General features: G+C 45.2%; 1 protein-coding gene across 1 annotated transcript in view; it reads right to left on the bottom strand.

The window, feature by feature from the left end:
• Positions 1–23,582, bottom strand: part of LOC147030661 (uncharacterized) — a 131,899-nt gene extending 108,317 nt beyond the window's left edge. Inside the window, exon 1 of the mRNA XM_085874909.1 lies at positions 23,464–23,582. The gene's annotated coding sequence lies outside the window, so the exon portion shown is untranslated. The remainder of the gene's footprint in view (positions 1–23,463) is intronic.
• Between the last annotated feature and the right edge of the window lie 3,083 nt (positions 23,583–26,665).

Genomic DNA, 26,665 nt, shown 5'->3' with positions numbered 1-26,665 from the left:
TATATATATATATATATATATATATATATATATATATATATATATATATATATATATATATATATATATATTGTTACGGCTGTGGAAATTCGCAAACCACCATTCAGGGCCCGTCGGTGAGATATCTCTAAGTACATGTGTAGTTAGCCCCAAACCCGTTTTATAGAAGGAATTTGTGTGATTCATCCGGGCTGCGATGCTTTGAGATGCCAGTTTTTCTGTTCTATCTGTATTTTGAACCAACCACGTCTCAACCGCCATCACACAACAACCACCACGCCAGCCATCGTCACCAACTACAACTACGCTCCAACCCTCAGACACCAACAACAACAGCCACAACCTTTATCTTCACAACTCAATCCCACATCATCGCATCACCGCCATTCCCAAACGGCACCATAACCATCAAACCACCACCGAAAACCCTCCACCACCTTCACCTCTCTCCTTCTACGGCCATTCCCGCACCACCTGTGAACACTGAGCGTCGGGCTGTCTCGGGCCCGTTCGGCGATTGGTGCCGAACTCACCGAGCCGCGAGCGCAAATAGCGGCCTTTCCGAGGGAAAATTCGGATCAAGAACGCTACACGCCCACTTCCCCTCCGTCCAATTAGAAAGCGCGGAGCGGCTTGGCCCCACCTCCAGGCGCGTCTGTGTGAAATCGATATATGCAAATTATAGGATCAGGGGAGATTCACGCCCCCTTTCCTCCGACCAATGGGCGAGCGTGGCTCCGCCCCCGAGGTCATCCTGATCCGGATATTTGCATATTAACTGCTCCTGCCGGCCTATAAGAAGATGAGCGCAAGGCGAATGAAGTCAGTCGAGTCGGGTGGGGGGGGGGGAGGAGAGAGAGAGAGAGAGTCAGAGTCGAGTGGAGAGTCAGTCGAGTCGGGTGGCGAAGTGATCGGTGTGTCTTCGAGTTGGGTTCTGGAGTCGGCTGAGAAGAGTTGCGGGAAGAGGCAAAGGAGCTCGGGTCCGAGGCGAGAAGGACGGCGGTCGGTGACGAGGTCGCGGTGTGGGATCGCTCGTCGCGGGACCCAAGCCAGCCAGCCATTCTCCTCCCCCAGGGCATCAACAATTCCCCCTTTCCCCCGCGCTGAGATAGTGCAAAAAGGGGGCCCCGTTCCCACCCCACTCCAAACGTCGTGCCTACGAAACCCGCCAAGGAGCACGGAGTTGGGGCACAGCCGCACGGCCACATCTGCGGCTCGCCCGCCAACGCGTCACGAGGACGCGGGTAGGACCCCCCCCCCGGTCTCGCGGACCTGGCCGCTCCTCCAGGTCACGCGCACAATTGGCCTACAGGCCTGTCTGCCCCCTTGTCTATGAGGGTGGCTTCTTTCCTTTGCTTTTGTGTAAATGTGTGTTGGCGCCGTCTGTAAAGTAGAACTGTATAAGTGTTGCCATGTGTGCGCGTGGTCGGTAGTAACTCTGCGTCGTTGCTTTTGTTTTGGTTGCTATATGTGCATTTTGACTGTATGGCTGTATATACGTGCTTTCCATGTGCCGGCAAATAAATGTGCATTGTGTGAACTGTTTTCCCGTTTTGCTTCGTCTTTTCTTTATTGACCCTCCATCCTGCTTCACGTAAAGGGCTCGTTGTGGGTGAAAAACGCCAGGTAAATAATCTGAACCGTCAACGTCGACGATAACGCCACTCGGTTATCCCGATAGTACGGAACGGGCCGCCCAAGCGGCTCGTGTCCGGAGTCGACCTGCGGCGAGGTACGATCGCCCGGTTTACCATCCGCGTGCGTACTTAGGTAGGTCGAGTTTGGCGAACAACCCTATTCTCTGCGGGTGGCCGATTGGCACGAGTGTGGTGAGGTCGAAAGGCCCCCCCGTGACTGGCTCCGGGCGATAGTTCCCGGAGGGTCACGACTGAATTGTCCATCCGGTGGGCGACGCGGTCGCGATTCGAGTGACGTGGCCGTCTGCACGCCGGTGGGCGCGAATTCACAACAATATATATATATATATATATATATATATATATATATATATATATATATATATATATATATATATATATATATATATATATATATATATATATACAGTAGACTAGGCGTAAGTCGGCAGCGTGTAACTCGTAACTTCGCCTAAGTCGGCAGCGTCAAAAAGTCCCGAATTTATCTCATATTAAATCTCTTTGAATAAAAGGTCATCTCTCTGAAAGTCGTCATTTCTAAGTCGTCACTTCGTCTAAGTCGTCATATGTTGTCCGTTCCCGCGTAATGGAAACTCAAGTAAATTATCACTCCTAACTCGTCACACGGAACTGCTGCCTCGTGAGAAGCCCGATTTCATGGAATCGTGATGCTCGCTCATTGGTTTACACCGCCAGTGATAGGCTGTTTATAACTGCGTACACACGTTGATCGCACTGCAGGCAGGACAATGACGACTAAGCGTAAGCTTAAAACTAAAACCGACAAAGAAAAATACGACATTATCCAGTTCTGCGAGGCAAACCCACTGATGAAGAAAACAGCCATAGCTGAGAAGATGGACATCAAACGGAAGACATTGAACGATATCTTGAAGAATAAGGGCACGATGTTTGGACAAGTGGAGAAGATCGCGAGGCCGGTGGTAAGTGTGAAACGCGTGAAATGTGTGCCCTTTGAAGACGTCGATGATGCGCTCATCATCTGCTTTCGGCAAATGTCGGCTCAGCCAAATATTCGGTTTCGGCCGATTAGGCCGATACTGTCTTTCGGTGGAGGATTACCCAGGCAACATCAGGGAATACAATGACCAGTTTGAGTCCTTTCTCATGCACCAGATGCCCAAGAGTTTGAGGCAGTCAAACATAACGGATTACTTCGCGAAGGAGTAAAGGATCGATCGAGCTTAGTGTTGAAGTCCGATCATGGCTTTATATTGGCTTGTTTTGTACATTACCGCACTCACACATAGGCATTGAGTGGGAATTTTCACCACGATGACTGTGTGTCATGTCATTTGTCACCATACCATCACCGATGGTATTTGAGTTGTCTTACAGTTGTTCATTATCTTTACTTTTGCTAAACTGATTCATGAATTCCATCTTTGCTTGATCACTTTCCAACTCACCAATGAACCCCCACCTATGCCCTGAGGATTGTGTTTTCCTTTTGGTACAATAGCCGGCTCTCACACAGACGTTTCCAGGCCACGCGTGACTTCATCCTTCACCCCACAGTCATCATGAATGTTCACATACGCTGATACGCGTAAGTCGTCACATTTCTAAGTCGTCACTTTTTTCTCGGTCCCGATGGTGACGACTTACGCCTATTCTACTGTGTGTATATATATATATATATATATATATATACTAGGTGAATGCACCCGGCGCTGCCCGGGTTCTTTTTGAATGAATTTAATCTTCTATACATATGTCTGACGCGAGCACAGTATCAGTTCCCTATTGGGCCATGGCAGTCATAGGCTAAGGGGATTGGTGAGGGGGAAACACACCGCCTCCCCCCCCCCCGGCCAAGGGGCCTTGCCACATAGCCTATAACCTTCCCGGGACCCATCCCGACATTTTTTGTTGCAGTGGTTCGCTCCTATCTTTCACCTTTCAGGAGATTAGCGCGTGCAGACAAACAAAAACTTAAAATCATATGTTAGATATATTACATATGGCGTTGGCCCCATGTCAATCGGTTGAACTTGAAAAATTAACATTACGAAATCAGGTGATGACATCATAATTCGGAAACCGGAAGTCAGAAGTATAATTCTTTTACATCGGGACACTCCCGGGTACATGTTCTGTCAGCATGTGAAGTTTGGTGAGGATCAGTCCAGTACTTTTCGCATGCATAGGTCACAGACAAACACACAAACAGACACACTTTCAACTTTGTATATATATATATAGATATATACGTATATATAGTGGGTGTGTGCACGCATGTGTGCATTTTGTTCATAAAGCATCACATTTTCTCTCGGCTAACTCCCTTCTCTCCACCCCTCTCTCCCTGTCCCATCCTTGCTCCACCTCCCTCAAAAAACAGTGCAGCACCCTCTCACACATCTTTCTCTCTCTGTCTCCGGACATATCTGGGCAATGATTATGTCCAAACATTGTCTCTGGACGTGCCCGGATGGTGTTTGTGTCTGGGTATTGATTAACTCCAGGTGGTGTTTGTCTCCGAACATGTCCTGATGGTGCTTATCTCCATAAGGTGTTCGTCTCCAGATGTGTACGGGCCGTGTTTGTCTCCAGACTGTATTTATCTCCAGACATGTCTGGGCGGTGTTTGTCTCCGAGTGGTATTTATAATATGAACTGTAGAAAATGGATTTCATACATTATTTTGTTTCCATCTTCACTGTTATTCCATTTTTAATAATTCTGATGAGACAGTTTGAATTGTAATTCACACTCCACTGCACGTCTGCCTTTCCTTCCTCTCACCTCATGCTGCCTTCCCTCCCCCCACCCCTCTTCGCTCCTCCTCTCTCTTTCCCTCTCCAACCCTCCAGCTCCTCACTCTCCTCCTTCTCTCTCACCCCTCCCCTCTCTCCCTCTCTCCCACCCCCTCCCCTCTCTCCCTCTCTCCCACCCCCTCCCCTCTCTCCCTCTCTCCCACCCCCTCCCCTCTCTCCCTCTCTCCCACCCCTCCCCTCTCTCCCTCTCTCCCACCCCTCCCCTCTCTCCCTCTCTCCCACCCCTCCCCTCTCTCCCTCTCTCCCACTCCCACCCCCTCCTCTCTCCCACCCCCTCCTCTCTCCCACCCCCTCCCTCCCCTCTCCCACCCCCTCCCTCCCTTAGTATTCCCATCAGTGAAGCAATGGGTGGTGAATATATACCAATATATATGTAAAAATAAATGTATATATATTTATATAAAGTCCCACCCACATCTCTCACCTGTGAATGGAGGGAATAGCCAATCAATCAGCTCTCACCTAATCAACTAAACCCAGGTGGCGAGGATTATATAAATAATTGACTCCTCCCACACTCCTCGAGCCGAAGAAGCTGGTAAAACAACCCAAGAAAACCTACACAAGGTAAGTGCTAAAGAGCTGTTTCGAACCCTTCCCAGAGTTCCTCAACAACTATAAAGACGTTCCCACATTGTACACACGTGACAATCCCAATGCTACACACTTCCCTCAGCTACCGGAGCGGTTTCATCACTTGTTGGCGAATCATCAGCAATAGCGTAGACAGCAATGCATACCAATGAGGCTCCCAAGCATGTATCACATGCAAACATCAAAAGCAGTCATTATATAAATAAAGAAGGATCCACCCACATCTCACCTATGAATGCAGGGAATAGTCAATCAGCTCTCACCAAATCAACTACACCCAGGTGGCGAGGATTATATAAATAATTGACTCCTCCCACACTACTCCAGACGAAGAAGCTGCGTAAAGCAACAAAAGAAGACCTACACAAGGTAAGTGTAAACTGAAAACATGAAAGTACCACTCATGTACGACCTAATGATCCCTTCGAGCATGAACATCGAAAACAAAGGATTGTGACCAGATATCATACTTAGGTACAAGAAAAGAGAGAAGAAGGCATTGCAAAGTGAGGTGTTAACACCAGTGATTTTGGACTAAACGATGCAGAAATCAAGAAAATGACCAAATACCAAGACCTCCAGAATGAAGTGAATAGATGCTGGAAGCTGAAGAACGCCAAAGTTGAACCAGTGATAGTTGGAGCTACGGGAATGATGGCAAAGAACCTCACAGAGATATTAAAAACCATCCCTGGGAATATTATTACAAACGAATCACAGTTGGAAGTTCTCCAGGGCTCAGCGACGATCTTGAAGAGAGCACTCAGCACAAAACTTTGAGAACAGAAAACTTCATAGCTTGGTCCATGAATCGTGTCCCCCTTACTGAAATGAAGATGGATGCATTGAGCTGACCCTGGGAGGATTCCATTCCACATTCTGAAACTCGCACATGAAAATACCAATCACACACTGAGACCTGGTAGATCTCGGTTTCACCTTCTGAAACCCACCCACATTTGGAGATGGCAGGCAACATTAACTTGCACGTGCGCGCGCGCACACACACACACACACACACACACACACACACACACACACACAGGTCGATACTTTGAAATGTGGTAGGTCTACGTTTCACCTCCTGAAACCCATCCACATGTGGCACTAGCAGACAACAGCAACTTGCATGTACACACACATGCACAAACACACACTCATATGGAGGTGGATTATTTGAGACCTGGGAGGACTCCATTCCACTTTCTGAAACCTGTATCTGGAGACAGAAACCAACGACCAACAACCGATCACACACACACTGCCTTTTATTAATGTAGAGATTATATATATATATATATATATATATATATATATATATATATATATATATATATATATATATATATATTGTTGTGGTTGACCAAATTCGCAAACCACCATTCAGGTCCCTTAGGTGAGATATCTCGGTAAGTATATGTGTAGTTAGGCCCAAACCCGTTGTCTAGAGGGAATAAATGTCATTCATGAGGGCTGCGACTCTTCAGGATAGCCGTTTTTCTTTTACTATCTTTATTTTGGACCAACCGCCATTATTACCACCACCAACCACGTCTCAACAGCCATCACAACGACAACCACCAACCACAACGCCGCTTCACCACAACCGCCACGACCTTTACCGTCACAACTCGCCACCATCGCATCACCGTCATCTCGCGCCACTCGTGGGCACCGATGCTGGACTCGTGTAGAGCGCGCACCGAGGAGCGTGTTCAAAAGCATCGCGGACTTTCCGCAGAAAAACGGATCAAAAACGACTCACGCCCACTTTTGTTCCGTCCAATCGGTGAGCGAGGGGCGATTTGGCCCCGCCTCCAGGGCGTTGGAGGGCGGTCGCTATATGCAAATTCATGGATCAAAAAGCATTCACGCCCACTTTTCCTCGGGCCAATGGGGAGCGAGGTGAAAGGTCGGAGGCAGAGGGTCAAAGATGAAGGAGCGAGGCCACGGGGGATATAAGGGGCCGCGTTCGTCAGTCGAGGGAGTTCAGTTCGCAGGAGGAAGAGTTGAGTTGGAAGCGGAGGAAGAGTTGAGTTGCAGTTGGGAGTTCGCAGTTGGGAGTTCGCGGAGTCGGAGTGAAGAGGACGGAGCTGTGGAGAGGCGGCGGCGGCGAAGGCGGTTGAGGGGGTGCTCGCGTCGGATTCGGGGAACTGCGGAGAGAAAGGCCGGCGGCGCGACCGATGTCGTGGTGGAGACGCTCGTCGTGGGACCCGAGATTCTTCTGAAATCCTCCTTTCCCCGAGCATCAGCAACCCCCTCCTGTTTCCCCCCGCGCTGAGATAGTGCGACAAAAGGGGGCCCCCTTCCCACCCCCTACCAGACACCGTCCGCGAGGCCCGCGGAGTTGAGGCACCACCGCCGCTCCGCGTCTCATCATCAGACGGGTAGGCCCGACACGGTCTCGGCCCCAGGCCCGCCTACCCCCTCATCCTGGAGGGTGGTTCTCTTTTCTTTTGCTTTGGGAATGTGTGTTGTCGGCGCCGTCTGTGAAGTAAAATTGTATAAGTGTTGCCGAGTGCCCGGTAGTCGGATAGATCTGCATTGTTGCATTTGCTTTTTGTCTTCTTCTTTTCCATGTGCTTTTGGTGGAATTGTATATGTGTGCTTTCCGTTCATCGCGAAATAAATGTGCTTATTATTGAACTGTTTTCCCGCTTCGCTTCGTCATTTCTTTCATTGAATCCCCATCTTGCTTCACGTAAAGGGTTGGTCGTGGGCAAAGATGCCCGATAATTAATCGAACCGTCGAGGCCGACGAATAACACCGCTCGGTTATCCCGATAGTACGGAACGGGTCGCTTAAGTGGCCCGTGTCCGAAGTCTACCTGCGGTGAGGTGCGATCGCCCGGTCTACCCTCCGTGTGGGTACTTAGGTAGGTCGAATTTGGCGAGCAACCCTATCCCACGCGGGGGCCGATTGGCACGATCGCGGTGAGACCGAAAGGTCCACCCGTGACTGGTTCCCGGCGTTAGTCCGAGAGGGTCACGACTGGATTGTCCGTCCGGTGGGCGACGTGCCGCGATTCGAGTTACGTGGCCGTCAGCACGCCGGCGGGCGCGAATCCGCAACAATATATATATATATATATATATATATATATATATATATATATATATATATATTAGCAAAGTTTTTTTTTACCTGCTAATGACTATCTTTTTACATTTGAAAAAGTAATAAAAAGTTGCCTTTTTTTGGGCTATTGTGAGTACGGTACCCTATGTCATTCCGAGAACATTCTGAATATCACACGTAGTAATAGTGGTTTGGAAAGCTGTTTCTGCATATCAATTGATGTGAATTCTCTCTCTACTTCTCTTTCAGTCCTGCCAAAGCAAACCCACTGCAAGGATACACTTGGTTGTTTGCCTTTGCCTTCACAGCAGAAGTAAGGGAAGGAATTTGTTCAATCCCGGCAATAACTCACCTACTCTTCGTGTTGTACTACAATCAGTGGAATCTTTAACGTCCACCAACTAATGCGAGCAGACTGGACACCGGGAAGCTTAACATGCACATGAGAGATCATGATGCATTCATTGATGCAAACACCCTCTGACTCCCTGCGAAGCACCATTGTGACGGTTTATAGTCAGGTCAGGAATCGAACCCACATCAGACACCACAAAGATAAATGCGCTGCCTCTGCCCCCATCCTATCAGATCATGTCAACATCACTACTTTTTTGATAGCAGATTGCGTTATTTTTCCAAAAACAAGCAACTTGCATCCTGTGAAAAATGAAAGAGTTGAAGAGTTGAATGTGGACCAGGCACACAAGTCAACCATTGTGCTTTTTCACTCCATTTCATTTTGGAGGTCAACCGAGCTGCCAGCCGGTGAGTTTTCTTTGAAGCCATCACCGATGGGTAGATTGGTAGAAAGCTGGCTGAAGTGGGGAGGGCACTTAGTACGGATGCAGAAAGATTAGACTTCCGAAGATAACAGATGTGTTGAAAGAAAGAAGGAGGTAGACTGCGATTGAAATGGCCGGATGGTGTGAAGAGGGATGTTAGAAAGGTAGAGGTGGATGGAGAGTGGAGAGAGTTGGTTTTTGATGGAGGGTGGTCGAAGTGTGTTGTGGGCAGAGAAGAACAGCTCAGCACCAGTCGACATCACCCCATATAATGGGTTGTCCTGGATGCATCTGTCCTAGTCTTGTGGTCATGCCGTAATGGCAGAAACATGTAGGAATCTTTGGCACAGGGATGCCACCATTTCTGAACACCTGCTGCTCCGTGATTTATGCTCTGTGATTGGTCCGAAGAGGTGACAAGCTGGCACTGATTTTCGCTCAAACACATTTCTACATGAGAAGCATGTATCATGGAACTATACAGATATTCTCTTAGAAATTTCTGTTGAATGGGCATTTTCATTCACCTGACACTCCATTATACACTTGTTCCCAATGTCTTACCCAGAATGCTTTGCGTAGCTGTGACATCACTGCACAGGTGAGTTGTCAGATGTTGCTACAACGTCCAACTAACTCCACAAAACTTTAGTTGTCTGTAAAATCAGTGAAGAATTACATGAGGGTCTGATCCGTGCCTGAGACTATCACTGAGTGACTAATAAATTATTAGAATGCCTATGACATTTAAGATAACAGGACACCTATTCACGAGCCCAAATCGCAACTTCAACGAAACAGGCCACTGCAGACTTCACAAGATGCCAAAGTACATGTTTTAATATTGTTGACCAGGTATGAAAAGGTCAGGGAAGGGATGAAAAGGTTATGGGAGATGGTGCCAACGTAGCCCGGGCTCTTCTAAGCCTAACCCTTGACACTGCATGTGATCGCAGTCCGTCCGCACAGACAATGCACCTGGTATAGCTTTGACATGGCGTCAACACGTATTTCTCCAAAATTATTAAGGTGCCATTCGCAGGAAACCTGGCACGAGCCATTCCTTTTGTTTTCACTCCCAGAACCTTCCTCTGGGTCACCTTTTATTTGGGTCATTGGTGGTCAAAGAGGTCATCATGACCAAAAAGCGAGCTGCAGGACAATTGCGCAAATGATTTATGTATCAAGAGGAGAAAACAATGAAACGACATTGGGGTTTTCCATGAAAAATAAAACAAAATCCCCTCGATACTGAGAGGTCAAACAAAGCGGAACAAAAGTCTGATGTGGAACACATCGAAGCAGAGCTGATTTTTAAACATCAAAACCTCAAATGTTTGTTTCATCATTTTCCTCTTTTCCTTTAACCGTGTTGAATTTTTTTCTCCTTTCTTTCTTCCACTAAGTCATTGTTCCTCGTGCACACTTAATTTCCATTTCTTTTCTAGAAACACCAACTCAACCATTAATCCTACAATCACGGAGGCTCGAGCAAGGATGCACATTTTGGGTGCGCATGCGAATTTTGTCTGTAACCATGGTGTTCTGGAGTACAATGCAAGTTGAAGAAATTCGACAAATCCTCTGTCTTTCCTTGTGCCTTCCTCCCTCTCTCACCGATATTTTGAGTTCCATTAATGTCACAGTGCTTCCTGGCTTTTCATGCTGACACTCAGCCAGGATTGCATTAGTCGTGCATTAACCGTTTTGTCTTGCTAAAAGCAGCTTGAGACGAAGGCAGTTATCTGACACCGGTTTGCAATCTCAAGTTACCGTTGCACAATATCCTTTTGGATGGCTGCTCCCGATACCAAGCCGCACTGATCTCTCTCTCTTCTTTCTGCCTGTCTCATTCTCTTTATCTTTTATTCTCCCTCTCTGGAGCAGCGAATGGATAACAAAGTCCCGGGATGGATTACGGCTGTAATGGCACTCGGATAGGTCACTGAGAGCAGACACTGTATCCATTGTCTCCTTGTATTATCTCCTACCGACCTGACATCTCACAAGGATATCTGACTCATTACTAATCTCCCAACCAAAGGATTCATTTCTTCAATAAATTATCATGTCACGTGATCTTAAGCAATTCGACCACCAACACCGTTTAAGCGAAAAAACCAATCAGCGTGCCACACTTACATTATTCTGGTAGTTCTGGGATGGTTCTCAGATCAAATGTGAACAACGATCATATTTCTGACTGTATTCTTTTCATCTCTTTCCTACAATGTTTTTCCTATATGCTCATCGACGTATGATTTCATTAAGAGGAAATCCATATTAAGAGCTGCAAGTAAACAAACAAATAACTAGATGAAACATCAAGAGATCAGAAAAGCTGACATGGAACAAATCTCATTTCCAGGGGATTCTTCTGGCTCAACATCCATTGCTCTTGCTGTCCCAGCTGTGCTCTCCCCAAATCCGTCAGTTGTAGGATTCACGGAAATATCTGCCGAACCACCAGCTGCCTCCGTCTCAGCATCCTTTCCGAATAATTATTCCTTGTCTTTGTTCGTAACAAATGGGTACATAACAAATCCAATAATTCACCATTCCTTCTGCTGAACTCACATCAAACTTTGTTTTATCTCCCACAATGATATCATATACATGTATATTCCAGACACAAGATTGATCGGAACTTCCCGGCGACACCGAAACTGTTTGAAGCCATTACTGTCATTTCCTTAGTTTTATCACAGAAAGGGCTCTCGGCTGATTTGTGGATAGAGATGGAGTACATAAGAATGGTTTGCTGTATTTTTTGGTATAAACAACTGGACTGCTTGGGGAGAATGGGGGGGGGGGGCTGGTAGAGAGCAAGAAAGGCAGAGAAAGAAAAGACGGGGCAAGAAAAGGAGAGAAAGAGAGAGATGGACCACATGCAAAGAGCACAGGGAAATGCCATTGCATAATGGAGCACAAAGGCTGTAGGGATAAAAGAAAGAAAAGAATGGAGGGCAGCAAAGGTCTCAGGGTGTCTGCCATGAAAACGGGAGATAGATGAAAGGGGTTCCAGGTAGTTTCACATCAATTTTGGTGATAGAAATAAGGCAAAGGCAATTTTTATATTTCAAATGACTTCATGGAAATAATATAAATATGTTGTAATGAATAAGTATAATGGCAACAGTTCTCACCTGAGTAGATGCAAACCTTTTTTGCATACAAAATCAGGCCTCTTGTGAGAGCAAGGAGACCGAGAGCAAAACGGCAACCTACGGACAAAGGGCAAGTTGGGCAGCAGGCAGATGCAACATTCAAGCGAATGAGGACAGGGGATGGAAGAAAACATGCAAATTTGGGTTTGAGACGTATGATGCAGAGGTGAAAGTTTTGAGATTTAAACTTTTTGGTTGAAATTTAGAGCCTCGACTATTGCTGATATAGAAGCAGCAGCATGTCCATAGTTGAGCGACCGGGATAAAAGAAGGCCTCACATTTGGCAAGGAGAATTGATTAAATGACTGCATATCATTGGAGGTAGGATTTCTGGTCAGGAGTTGAGATTATTTCTTTTTCCATCCTTACTGTGGAAGGGAATGGTGACTTCCAGGCAGATGGGAGGTGATCAAAGAAGAAGGACAGGCTGTAGAGAGCAAACCAAGGAGAAGCAAGAACAGCAGAGCAGGTTTTGAGAACATGGCCACTAATGCTAGATGGGCCAATCACCAATGAAGAGACTAGTCTGCACAGAACTGTCTCTACCTTCTTGCGTGTGAAAGACATACAGTCGAGAAGGCAGTGGGTAAGAAGAGATAAGGTGGCGACCCAGCAGAATAGGCTGCTTACAAGTAACACCGAGTAGAGACATTTTGTCTTGTCTTGAGTGAAGTCTGAGGTAATGCAATTTTAGGTGAGGAAGAGAGTGGAGGGGGGGGGGGGCATAAACCAGAGACAGACATCACAAAGCATCACCAGGAGTTTGAGGAAGGAGACTAGTTGGAGAGTTCAACTGTTCTTTTCAATTCAACTGCAAAGAGAAAAATTATTACAAGGAAAGGCTAAGGGACCAAAGTCAGGTGTTGCACCATGGTGCATGATCAAGTTGAAACATCGATCAAGACTCAACCATATTCTGCATTCAAACTGGTCAGCTTGATAGATGTTAAACAGGTTTATACAATTCTGGACCAGTCCACAGCATCTGGCAAAGGAAAAATGACTGATTATATGAATTAAACAAAGGGCAAACATATTGTTACATTTGTAGGTGGTTAAAGAGGTCGGTCACCTTATAACAGATAGAAATATATAGAGTAGTATGACCCATGTTCGAGTAGTTAGCCCATCTCGATGTGATTAAGTAGGGAAATGTAGCTTAATAATTGTCTCTCTAAATGTGCACCACATGGAGAGGATGCCATTATACTTATTTAAGGCCTATGAAACATTTTTATACCCATCCCCTGATATGTATGCCTGGTGTTGGCTTCATGGTTAGGGTGGTGGGCTTGGGGTCCTCGGATCCTGAGTTCAAAATCCCACTCAGCTGTTGAATTATACCAGGTGGAGTTGATTCTGCCTGTCATCCTTCTGAAATTGGCAAAATGAGTGCCAGCATGCAGGTATACTGTGTCGGAGTGGCGACCCGTCCAGGATTGTGTCCAATAGCCAAGGAGACTGCTTAGGCAGCACCAACGCTCTGCATAGAGTATGGTCCCAATGGATGGATGGATGGATGGATGTGGAGAGTAGTATGTTGTAATAAATCGTTAGGGTTTAAGGTAAGGAATCGTACGTATAGGCTCTTGTATATCTCACCGGATGAGGTGCCGAGGTGAGGCCGACGCGAAGAGAGAAAAGGGTGGAGCTTGGATCTCCTCCTGAGAAGGGTAGAGCTTTTCATCACCTCCCAGGGGGGCAGAGCCATGGATCACCTCCATAGGGGCTAAGTTTTGTTGCCCCGAGGGGGTGGAGTTTTGGGACCACTCGCGAGAGCTCACAAGGGCCAGGAGGGCTGGAGTTGTCCTAGAGGATAGTTGAGATTGCACCAAAAACGAGAGATCGTGTAGAGGGAAATGGTCGCTCTGTCCATGGTGTCTGCCTGCCCTCCTTTCTCGTGTTCCTGCATTTGTCATGTGCCTGCTTTGTCATTCCTGGTTCTTGCTCATGTGTCTTCATCACCTTGCCCGGGTGTTTTGTCACCTGCCTCATCGCCCGTTCGTCTCTCGAGCCTGTGGATCTACTATACTCCCTCCTCGACCACCAGAAGAGCTAAGGCCCACATGGTTCTCATTCCCTTTTCCCATCTGTGAACAAGTCTGGTGTGTTGCGCCTTACGTTTTGTTGTCATTGTATATAATTATCGATTTATCGATTTTGTGTTCCCCCTTTCTTCCCCACCTCAACCCGTCATCGTCTCCACCATTGTGATCACCACCCCGTCATTTGTTCGGGAAACAAACCCATTGGTTTTAAAAGGGTTAAGAGCCTCGTGTGCTTCTTGCAATTCCCGCATGTGCAAAACTGCCATTAATCGGACACAGTCTAAGGGAGTAAAAGCCAGTTCGGTCCATTCGCCCAGCATCGGTCTTAATCGGCATGGTCAAAACGATATCATATCCCAATTGAGAAATTAACAACAAAGGATAGGAGCTTTCCTGAAACATTTCTGATTCCATCCACTTGTTTGGTGGAAAGGTCTAAGAGAGCTATTTTGAAACCAGACTCAGTTGTGTAATGGTTAGAGCATCCGCTCTGTGTCTCGGAGGTTCGCCGTCCAAACCCCAGCCAAGTCATACCAAAGACTTCAACTGGCGAGTTCATAAAACACCTTACCCCAGGCAGTGTTGAGGAAAAGGACATTTAAAGGGTCTTTCCAGCTCTTGCTTTGCGTTTCCGAGCATAATATATATTTACGAGCCCCGATTTTGTCTGAAAAAAATCGATATATCCCCACCACTGAGGATGAGAACAGCAAATATTATTGATCGAGATGGTGTAAAATAGTGTAATATTTTGTCCAAGTACTGCTAAACTGGAGGTTTTTGGAAGTGCCAACAAGGTGATTTGTGTTCTAGTGTTCAAGGATATAATTAAACTGAAATAAAATTGAGGTTTTAAAGGCTGCAAGGGGGAAAAAAAACGTTTATTGGAAGTGTACCGCCGTTGATGCACTGTCTTTTACACCACCTTATTGAACACGTTTAATTAGTTATTCGTGCCTGTTGTTATTTAACACATTAAATAAAGAAAACATCATTATGTAAGACCATTTTGACGAAAATAAATTATCTTTATTGTGCAAAACCCACGCACTGCACACATGTAACCAAGCATGCAAGCATGCACACACCCCCCCGTGGAGAGTCATTTGTACCCATTTGTACCACGTCCGTGTGTGCTGTCTACGTACCTCTTTGTGCTTGCAGCAACTGCCGGCTATTAATATATTGCAGCAACTATTAATATGTTTATATTAATATTTTATCATGAAAGCACATCACACAAAAAGGAGAAAAAAGCAAACTATGCACGTAATGGCCGAAAAAAGGACCCCTGTGGACTGTATCGGCATAGCTTGCAAAATCAGCTTTTAGAGCCCGGTGATCCCACTGGTTAATTTTTTTTCATTGCACTCAATGAAGTTCCATTTCCTGCACATTACCTGATGTTTTATTCACTCAATATAATTGTCCGAATAGTAGAAAAAATTGTCTAATGCTTTGCTTCAATAAATACAGAGTGGCCACAAAGTTCCTCTGCGTGCAGTTAGAATTTAGTTAGAATTTATCTGTATGCTTCCCTCCAATCTCCGCACTATTTGAATTTTTCTCCATGTTCTTCTGGACATCTTCTTCCATGTTGAGGGTTGGAGGTTATAAAAGCAGCCCTGACAGCTGTTTTGAGGTCTTCAACTTTTGTTAGGCGGAGATGAGAAGTTTCCTCTTTCACAATGCCCCAAAGCGAGTTGTCACATGTTGTTAAGTCCAGACTTTGAGGAGGCCACAATATCTCAGATCCATATCCAATCCATCGTCCATGAACTAGTCATCGAGATATTCTCTAAATGCGAGAGCATAATGTGCTGGTGCACCATCTTGTTCCAGGATAGCTGATTCTTGACAGTTGAAGACCTCAAAACAGCTGCCAGGAGCTGCATTTATGACCTCCAACCCTCTGTCTCCATGATGACACACCTCCCGTAACCACGTGGTTCTCCCGTAACCACACGATCTGTTTCTGGAAGATGTCCAGAAGAACATGGAGAAAAATTCAAATTTGTGCAGAGAATGGAGGGAAGCATACAGATAAATTCTAACTAAATTCTAACTGCGTGCAGAGTAACTTTGTGGCCACTCTGAACACCGAGCGATAATAATTGTTAATTTGTTTAAATTTTCAGATTTCACGACAGATTAACACTTCTTAAGTCCACGAGATCAGATTCTGTAATTCGAAATAATATTTCGATTATATACACTACTTTAATTAGTCCATGAGAGTGGATCGTGTTTTCAAGGTAATTGGCATGTTTGAATTGGCCGAATCAAAATGGCGGTTAACACCCCTGCGAGGCAACGTTCGGCTGACCAAGGATACGCCTTTCATGGAGGAAATAAATTTAATTCTCTTCAAAGGGCGTGTTTAAATTGACCCAAGCATCCAATTTTCATTTCTGCACTGATTTGGAGATCTCTTCGTGTGCATACAAAGTTTGGGGCCGCGAGGTTTCATGTGTTTTGGAGTTATGGAGGACACACACTGACTGACACACACACACACACACACACACACACACACACACACACACACACACACACACACACACACACACACACACACACACACACACACACACACACACACACACACACACACACACACACACACACACACACACACACACACATTAGAGATTTGCTCCTCGTTAATCGTTACCTGTATCCCTTGTTTGGTCGTCTCCATCTATTTTTACACTCAGCCCTGCTGTTGGTATTTCCCCTCTCTCTTTCTGCTGTTCCTTTTATTATGTTGCGTCCTGATCTATTCCTTGTATCCTTTCTATCTCTACACTTCCTGGAACCATATCTATCTCTCTACATCTCTCTATATATATCTCTCTCTCTCTCTTTCTCTCTCTTTTTTTCTATCTCTCTCTCTCTCTCTCTCTCTCTCTCTCTCTCTCTCTCTCTCTCTCTCTCTCTCTCTACCCTCATTCCTGATACTTTTCCTCGACCCAGCAGCTTCATGCTGCATTTAGAATTCCAAATTCACCATACACCACCACGATTTCACTTCAACCTTCCCTTTTCCGAATGTTATGCAATCCTTTGTTTGAAATAAATAAATAAATTCACTTTTGATGACACACCTCCCGTAACCACACAATCTGTTTCCACCCCATGCGATTACCGATCCAATTTCACCATTCACTTCACGATTTTTTTCTACAACCCTTCCATGACCTAATCTGATGAAAACTCTCTCAAAAAAAAAAAAAAATAATAATAATAATAGTAAAAACGATCTCGTATAATGCTTCATCTAACTCTTTCACACGTGTGGTTCTCATTCTCATAATGAACTACTCTTCTTCTATTTCCATGACTGCTCTCAATTCGACCTTTCCTTCATACCTTGCCAAAAAAAAATCCAACTGTTATAACGTTTCTTCTCTCTATTCCCTCAATTTGCCTTTGTTGCATCTATTAAGAAATGTCTTTAGTCGCATCTCTGACCTCAAAAATAAAAATAAAAACCCAGTTTGCTATGAGTGTTCAGTTTCCATCAACCATTCTTTTTTTCCAACTTCAGTGCCAACTCACTCCTCTCATCCCTCCCTCTCAAAGCAACCATCACACTCTTCTCCCTCCAAGCCTCCCTCTCACCTTTCTGAAAAACTACCCCTCACATTTCTCCTTCAACTCTCCCCACTCACCCTTCTCCCACCATTCACCCCTCCCTCCCTCACCCTTATCAAAGTTTCCCCCCCTCACATCCACAAAGCTGCCTCCTTCCCCTGCCCTCTCACCTCCATCTCATCACTCCACCTCCTCAAATCCTCAACTGCCTTCTGTTCCTCCCCTGCCCACCACTCTCCCCCAGTACCACAGAGGATTTTCCACTTCTCATCCAGCCCCCTATAGCTATTCTGCAATCCCCCACACTTTTTCAACAACTCTTCTTACATTCCCCCCTCCTCCCTTGTCCTACCCTCGCCCTCCCCTCCCACAACCTGCACCCAAAGCCTCCTCCCCTCCCTCTTCATTAACAGTGTAGACCTCAAATATCCGGGGCCTTCGTTCAAACCTTCCAGATATTTCCATGCAGGTTGCCACTGACAAACCAGACATAATCTGCCAAACAGAAACTTTCCTCCCCCAAGACGTGTCTGACTCCCAAGTATCTCTCCCTAACAACTCCCTCCTCCGGTATGACAGACCTGAGCCTCATCCTGGTGGAGGAGTTGCTACCTTCATCAAAGACTCTATTCCTCACTCTCCATGCACTGCCCTCACTCCCCCACACCCCCAGGAATACCTCTGGCTACGGCTTCTCCTCCACTCCCACCTCATGTTTATATGACGTGTGCTGTACTGTAGACCAAACAGTGATGACCCCATTTACACCTCACTATCCGAAAACATGAACCAACTTCTAATCTTCTCATCTGAACTCTCTCTTCCTCATATATGGTGACTTCAATTGTCATCATGCCAGTTGGCTGGGTGTGGGTAACTCTCTCACCTGTCATGGTACCTCAGCAAAATCTTTCTGCGACTCAATCGGTCAACTTCCCTATCCAGATCTCAACCAATGGTACTCTATCTCTTCTGGATCTGATTTTGACAAATTTCCCTGAAATATCTGCTGTTCTTCATTCCAATTGGTTATTCTGACCACATCCTTGTCAAAGTGGACATCTCTCTGGCTGTTATCAGAGATCCACCTCAATGCCGTCGAGTCTGGCATCTCACTCAAGCCGACTGGCAGGGTCTCCAAGCAGCCATCAAACTTCCAGACTGGTCTCCCATCACGACTTTCTCCAACATCAACTCATCCTGGGAATTCTTTCAAAGAAACTTGCTCTCCCTCATGCACAGATTTATCCCCTCTCGTCTTCAGTTGTCCTACCCTTCCTCCTGCTCATGGTTCACTGAAGCTTGTGGCGAGGTAGTTGTCCTGAAACAACTTGCCTTTTCCTCATGGAAAGCAAACCCAACTGAGGGTTAATCTCAGTTCCTTCCATAAAGCTTGGAACAAGCTTGTGTTTACCTTTCTCGGCTTCACGCAGTGGAAACCAAGGCATTTAGGATCAATGGCATCTCCCGCGATGAGGCTGAGTCTTTGGGCCTCTCACTCTCACTGCAGGCAGGTTGGTGGTCTGTCTGTCTTCTACTGTCTCCTCTCTGGTCTCCGCCCCCCTCCCGGCTGCTCTGTCTGCGATTTGTCCCCACCATATTTCCGCAGAGTGCTCAAGGTCTGCCAACAACCCCTTTCTGGTAAAACTACCAAAATCACGAATCACTGCTCACCTTCACTCTTTCATTCCTCTTTTTTCACACCTTTTGAATAAATTCCCTCACTCTATTCAATCCCATTCTTCCCTCCAGGCCTTCAGAACAGCTGTTCACCACCACCTCTTATCGTCCCCTATCCAAATCCTTGATCTTTTCTACCCCCGTTAATCCACCCCAAACCCACCTACTTCAAATTACATGATTTCCTTCCTGAAAGTCCCTGTACTGTCCATCTCGTGTACCCCGTGTCCCCCCCACCAATCCCTCTCCCTTCCACAGATCTCCTCATGTCTTTGTTCCCCACCCTTTTGTCCTTCCCACACCCCTGTTGTCTCATGCCCCCCTTGCTGTGCGTTGTGTGTTAGCTCTCATACGAGCTTTGACAATGTGTACAAAAAAAATATAGGGTGGGCTGGCAGAGGAGAGGGAGTGAGGGAGATGGTGACCGTCAATTTATTGTGAAGGGGAGGGGAGAGGGTCGACGTTCAACTTGCTCATCACTATTTTTTTATTTTACCCCATAATTGTCATCGGAGAAGAACGGGGGAGGGAATGAAACCAATAAAACCTCTCTCCCACCTTCATCACCAACTCCCTCTTCTCTGATGTCAAAACCACAACTTTATGAAACATCGACAAAAAGCCACAAGCTCTTAAAATGAAATCTTTTGTCAAAAATATAATGTGGGTTGCCCTCTTATTGGCAGAATAGCCAAATTACAAATGACTCATGGTCTCTTCGAAGTGTTGGTCTAACCCTAAATCCTTTGCTTTGTAACAAGTAGGCCAACAGAACCACAATAATTTTACCTGCAATTTTATAATATGTGATGCTCACTTTTATCGTTGCACGCTTGTTACTTTACAGAATATAATTCCTCACCAAATGTAATTGCTGAATGCAGCTCAGCAAATGAAGAACAGCAAAGCTCTGTGGTGATCTGGGAAGTGACCAAAGCATGAGCAGAAAAAGTCAAGAGAAAATTAAAATTTTGGCCTTTTGGCCCAATGCAGCGTGGAGAGAGAGAGAGAGAGAGAGAGAGAGAGAGAGAGAGGAGAGAGACAGAGACAGAGACAGAGACAGAGACAGAGAGAGAGAGAGAGAGAGAGAGAGAGAGAGAGAGAGAGAGAGAGAGAGAGAGAGAGAGAGAGAGAGAGAGAGAGAGAGAGAGAGAGAGAGAGAGAGAGAGAGAGAGAGAGAGAGAGAGAGAGAGAGAGAGAGAGAGAGAGAGAGGAGAGAGACAGAGACAGAGACAGAGACAGAGACAGAGACATATATATATATATATATATATATATATATATATATATATATATATATATATATATATATATATATATATATATATATATATATATATATATATATATATATATATATATATATATATATATATATATATATATATATATATATATATATATATATATCGTCACCGTCACCGTCCGATTGAGGTGCGAGATTTGAGGTTGGCAGTGACAGCATGAAGGTTGTGCAAAATAGGCTGCAGCATCTCAATGGAAATGTGTGCAAGCAACGGTAAGTCGGGTTACCCAACCGAAAGAGCTTGCAGACCCAGACAACTGTCCATTTGCTCACACAGATGGCATGTTGTGTTAATGTCTGGCCTCATTGCAAATGCATTGGAAATTGTCAGAGAGGGATATGGGGGGGGGAGGAGAGGGGGTATTTCACGAAAGAGGTCACGTGATGGACCAGATAAGTGAGACTTGTTTCCTGGCCAAGCCAAATACCGTGTAATCTGGCCATGAAAGGTGTGGTATTGATTGGCCATCATATTGGCAGTGTCGTTGGAGGCATTGTTCCAGGATTTCTGGAGTCGACCAAAAGGCATCCAACGTTTACCATCAGGAACTATCCATGGGTCCAGTTCGCTGGTGTACACATGAACCTAGAAAGTGTGTATTAGATATGCACTCCAGAGACTGCAGCTGCCAAATGCCCCTTCCATGGGAATGTGCAAGATCAAGATAACGATAGGAAAAGCCGAGCCATCAATCCTACATGTTACTTATAGATCACAAAGCTAATGAGGATGCATTTCGATTTAACCAAGCTGTAGTTGCACTTTACAACTTTTTTCCCACACTTTATTATTCATATTCAAATCACCAAAAATACTTTTAGGGAATCAGGGTGACAAGTTAGGGGGAAAAAAAAGAAGGAAAATTCCTGTCATCTCAATCAGATTCTTTCTTCTTTTGATTCACAATTGTATTTTCTCAGCAGAAGCACTTCCCAGTTTTAAAGCAGGAAGTTCCTGAAAGTCATGAGATTCTTGGAAAACTTCCCTGTAAATATGTCTTTCTTAAGTCTCTCATTTGGCTAGTAGGTTTTGATGATGGATTTGATCCGTTGATTTCATCCATCGTTCTTCCTGTCCTCTAGTGCAGACTGACACGAACCTTCATGAGGTAGATGAGTTCTTCATTCTGCGGTTTTAATACGGCTTACACAGATGTCTCTTTGGACTTATTGCCTATTCTGGATTAGGCCTTTTGCTGAGTAAATCATTCATGATCTCAGAAGACGCTTTACATATGGCTGTTATCTTGAGTCTGGCACCTGGGACTTCTCCACGTGTATATTGGTCTTGCTTGGGGAGTTGTATGGCTTCCTTGGTAACACACGGGCACTAGATTACCAAATGCGTGTCGAGAAGTTGTTGCAGGCTTATCAGAATATGGGGTGCTGAATGTCTCTCAAGATTCACTTGAGATTCACTCAATTCACTCCACTCCCACCTCAACTTCTTCCCCCCGAACCTCGGAGCAGTAAGTGATGAACATGGGGAAAGGTTCCACCAATATATTACTAAGATGGAGAGCAACTTCCAAGGCAAGTGGAACTCTAGCATGATGGGAGACTACTGCTGGATGCTCCTGCGCGACACCCCGAAGGCAAAGTACACCAGATCCTCCAAAAAAAAAAAAACTCACTTCTGACCGTCTGTCGTACTATGATGTGGATATATGCTGATATCCAAGTATAGTAATATTTAGTTCTGTCAGTGTTCTGTGTCTATGTTTTGTTAACCTCTGCCATCGAAGATCGGAGGTTACTGTTTTCACCCCTTTCTGTTTGTTTGTTTGTGAACAGTATTACGGAAAAACTCCTCGACGGATTTCGACGAAACTTGGTGGGGGGGTTAGGTATGGTCCAGGAATCATGCCATTCGATTTTGGACTTGGTCCCCCCCCCACCCCCCCCAAAAGAAAATTGTTAGAGAAATTTTTTTTTGCATTTCTACATGTTTTAAGTGATTTCCAACCCCCCCCCCAAAAAAAATTTGTTACCCCCCCCAAAAAAATGTAGAGAAAAAAATTTCTTTTTTGCATTTCCACATGTTTTAAGTGATTTCCAACCTCTCCCCCCCCCCCCCCAAAAAAAAAAATAGAGAAAAAATTTTTTGCAACTTTTTTTTCAACAAAATTTAGATTTCTTTTTTTTGCATTTCTACATGTTTTAAGTGATTTCCAACCCCCCCACCCCCCCAAAAAAAATGTTGGAGACAAGAACTATAACTGTCAGCACTGTTGACCATATTTAGTGAATAAGATATAAGGTTCACTTGAGTGACCCAGCAGTATTGGCGGTGGAGGTTTTGCACTCTCCCGAGTGCCCCCCTCCAGTTTCATTCTGAAATATGCCATTTGAATATATGAAATAAACACATTATATTATAAATATATGCATTATAATAACAAAAATGGGATATGTGAAAGCAAAAAAAACTCGAGGTGATAGAGCAAAACTGTTTAGAAATTTGAATTCAGCATATCAAGATTAGTCAGAAACACCTATTCACATGTTTGCCTCAGAATGTTTTTTTTTTTGTTTTGTAAACCAGTGTTATCGGGGAGGGGAATCACAAAAAGAACAGAGTTATCACGAATAGAAGAATGTAATGTACAACGAACAAGGCACTTAATGATTCTACTTCCAGACGGGGCCCACGGACAGACACACACACCCAAAAGAAACTGGACCCCGTTGGTCTTTGGTCGGTAGAGCCGGGCCGGGGTACCTGTCCCGCCTCGTGCGGTCACACCGACCTGAACCATCACGGTGGGACTCGAACCCACGACCTTGGCGTTGTCAGCACCAAGACTGCAGACCGCTCACCCACGAGGACAAACCGCGCCGCAATCGCCAACAAGACTCCTGTCTGTCGTCCTCTCGTCTTATTTTTTTCCCTTGAGGTGGGAGGGGTTTCTTTTCTCACCCCTCGCCTCCTGATTGGACGGTCCTATTGCGCGATCCGCTGGACGTCCCTCATTGGACAGGCCCACGGTAGGCGGGGCAACTCCCACCCCTCTGGGGCGGAGTCGGATCTGAGGTGATGGTGGCTCCGCCCACGCCTTCAGCCGTGCTGATGTGCTGAACAAGATGTGCTGAAACCTTGAGGCACCGAACGTGATTAGAAGTGGGAAAACAAAGAGAGAAAGAATTCCAGGTGAGCAAGAATCCTCTTTTTGGAAGGCCAGCAGTGGATTGATGCAGAATGGAAAACCGTGAATGTGAAAGCCAGTGTCGGTGGATGAACAGTCATCCAAGTATGACTGTGAAGCAGTGGGGGCTAAAAGGGCAAGAAGAGCAAGACCGTTAGAATAATGAAAGTAACGATCGGTCTATGGTGATAAAGTGGTTGGACCTCTTCAACAGCCCATTTAGAATTTATTATTTTACCTCTTTCATTATACTAGTACGTGCCCGTACGTATGTGTCCGTACGTGTGTGCCCGTACGTGCGTGGCTGTATGTGCAAAAAAAAAAAAAAAACTTTCAAATCGCGAGCCAGAAACAACAACCACACAGGCCGTTCCTTCGCTCTCGCGTGCCCATATGTGCGTGCCCATACGTGCGTGGCCATAAGTGTGTGGCCGTACGTGCAAACCAAAAAAAAAAAAAAAAAACTTTCAAACCGCGAGCCAGAAACAACAACCACACAGAAAGTTCCTTCGCTCTCGCGTGCCCATACGTGCGTGGCCCGGAAGTTCCCGGAAGTTCACATATCGCAGTTACGATTATTCACAATTTAGTTTTAATAGTCAATTATTCAATTAGCGCCAACGTATTTTGCCTTTTCGCAATGTCATCTCAAGGAAAAACACAAAGAGAAGAGAAGAGAGAAAAGAAAAAAAAAAGAATATTTCAAACAACGACACAGGCCGTTCCTTCGCTCTCGTAAACAACGACTGGATTGGGGCATTGTGTTTATCTATAAATGCACATAAGAAATCGAGAAATTATTAGAATACACTAAGTCATCACTATCCAGAAATCCGTACGTTGTAACCCGTAATGGGGAACGCGGCGCTGAGGATCTCTTCCCCATCGGCCACGCCTACGCAGCAACGTGACCTTTCATTGGTTGGTAAATAAATGGCCATAACTTGGGAAGTACTTGTCCGATTAATATCAAACCTTGAAAAGGCACATACTCAGGTCCCCAGCAATATACCTGGCAAGTTTCAATTCGATCGGACCAGTGGTTGTCGAGAAACAGCGGTCACAGACGCGCACACACACACACACACACACACACACACACACACACACACACACACACACACACACACACACACACACACACACACACACACACACACACAGATTGCTGGAATTATAGATAGATAAGTTCATTGAATAGCCTGCACATCAATCACATGGAGGACAAAGACATGAGTGGACATCAATCAGTGCACTTTAATGTGAATTATAAGGATATTAGAAGAGAATGGAGAACCCCATGCAGCACAGGTGGGACTTGAACCCAGGGTTCAAACATCATGTTCAGTTCAAAATATTTATGGGTGATGTCAATGATTCTCAGCGCTTTTGCGATCTGCAGCATTCAGGAAAGCGAGAGAAAGTTGAGTCAGATACAGGTGTGCCAACCCCCAAAGAAGAGAAACACTCCATTATGGTGAAAATAAGTGTGAGAAGTTCTGCAGAACTGAGGAAGGAATTTGCACAGTGCAGAATAGAATGTCTGTGCCTACTTTTGCAGCCAACTTTGAGATGTGATCTGCCCACAACAATTCCTTGGCTTGGTGAGGGATGAGGAGGTGGCACTGGTGAGGCCCAGGAGTTTAAGGGACTGAACTTATACGCGTTTATCACAGAACAAGATAGATGGGTTGGCTTGAGATGTCAGGGAGTGAACTCCATGCAGAGAGACACGGTGAGGGTGTGCATTAATAAAAGGTAATGCTCTGGGTATTTAGACCAGTTTGGATTGTTTTTTGGGGAGATTTGTTGTAAGAGATATAGATATAGCTATTGTCTGTTGTTGAGTGTGATCCCCAACCCTGATATAAAAAAAGTTAATTTTGCTAAATAAAAACAAAATGCCATTCATATAACCACTCCAAGGACATTGTAGGTTCTCAGATAAAGAAGTTATGCAGTGTTATAACAGAGGCTTTTAGTGCTGTTTCCAGAAACTCGAGAAACACTTGTTTTTCTCTTGTATTCACAGTGCCTTTATAAAGTCTACAACCCCTTTCAAATTTTTCACCTTTTGTTGCTTTATCACCTGGAATTAAATTTCATTAAAACATACTTTTTCTACCGTTATTTACATATCGTAACCCACAACTTCCAAGTGAAAAACAGATTCAAGAAATTTCAGAAAATTAATTAAAAATACAAAACTAGTATATCTTGGTTGAATAAGTGTCCACCCTCCTGAGGTTAATACTTGGTGGAAGCACCGTTGACAGCGATTACAGCTGTGAGTCTGTTGGGATAGGTCTCCACCAACTTTGCACACCTTGATTGGGTAATATTTGCCCATTCTTCTGTACAAGACTGTTCAAGCTCAGTCAAGTTGTGTGGGGAGTGTTGATGGACAACAATCTTCAAGTCATGCCACAGATTTTCGATTGGATTTAGGTCGAGGCTCTGACTGGGCCACTCAAGGACATTTATCTTTTTGTTCCTTAGCCACTCCAGTGTAGCTTTGGCTGTGTGCTTCAGGTCATTGTCATGCTGAAAGGTGAACTTCCCTCCCAATTTCAGGCTTTCTTGCAGAGGGCAGCAGGTTTTCCTCTCGGATTTTTTTGCATTTTGCTCCATCCATTTTCCTTTCTGTTTTGACAAGTGCATCAGTCCCTGCTGATGAAAAACATCCCAATAACATGATGCTGCCACCACAATGCTTCATGGTAGGGATGGTGTTCTTTGGGTGATGTGTTGTGTTGGGTTTGTGCCAAATGTAACGTTTTTCATGAAGGCCAAAACGTTCCATATT

Source organism: Eptatretus burgeri, chromosome 3 (genome assembly GCF_056783735.1).
Source record: "Eptatretus burgeri isolate ZD-2024b chromosome 3, Ebu_testis_v1, whole genome shotgun sequence".
NCBI classification, from domain to species: Eukaryota; Metazoa; Chordata; class Myxini; order Myxiniformes; family Myxinidae; genus Eptatretus; species Eptatretus burgeri.
The sequence above is the reverse complement of the archived record's forward strand: the minus strand, read 5'-3'. Positions and strand labels throughout refer to the sequence as shown.